The sequence below is a fragment of the Schistocerca nitens genome, chromosome 9 (assembly GCF_023898315.1).
Source record: "Schistocerca nitens isolate TAMUIC-IGC-003100 chromosome 9, iqSchNite1.1, whole genome shotgun sequence".
NCBI lineage: Eukaryota > Metazoa > Arthropoda > Insecta > Orthoptera > Acrididae > Schistocerca > Schistocerca nitens.
This window is the reverse complement of record NC_064622.1, coordinates 474,456,031-474,456,678: the sequence shown is the minus strand read 5'-3', so window position 1 is coordinate 474,456,678 and position 648 is coordinate 474,456,031.

Here is a 648-nt window from a genome sequence, read left to right as displayed (position 1 = left end):
AGTTAGCACACTGCCGCTCACCTAAATACAACAATCTGGTAGGCCATTACCATTACTGTGGCGTAAGTACCATCCCGCAAGGGAAGACCGACAACGGAAGCACGTAAATAATAAAAAAAAAAAACATGGTTCAAATGGCTCTGAGCACTATGGGACTTAACATCGGTGGTCATCAGTCCCCTAGAACTTAGAACTACTTAAACCTAACTAACCTAAGGACATCACACATATCCATGCCCGAGGCAGGATTCGAACCTGCGACCGTAGCAGTCGCGCGATTCCGGACTGAGCGCCTAGAACCGCTAGACCACCGCGGCCGGCACACGTAAATAATAGCTCGCTGATTTTGCTCATCTCTGGGACGACTGTAGTACTTACTTAGATGTAACGACTGCTGCTGTAGTACTCTGCGTTTTTGAGATGCTTTCGAGAAACCGATATTCAAAGCTTTACAGACTTGTACGCTTAGCCATTCGATAACGCCAGCCAACGAGCAGGATCCATGGCCGGTTTTAAACGAACCGTTATTGCGAATATCCAGAGTGTGCAATACGAAATTTGTTGAAAATGTTGCCTTACAAGCTTACGTTCTGCGTAAACCCTACATGTACTGCGTGCATGCAAATTATGACTGAGTCTTCCAAATGG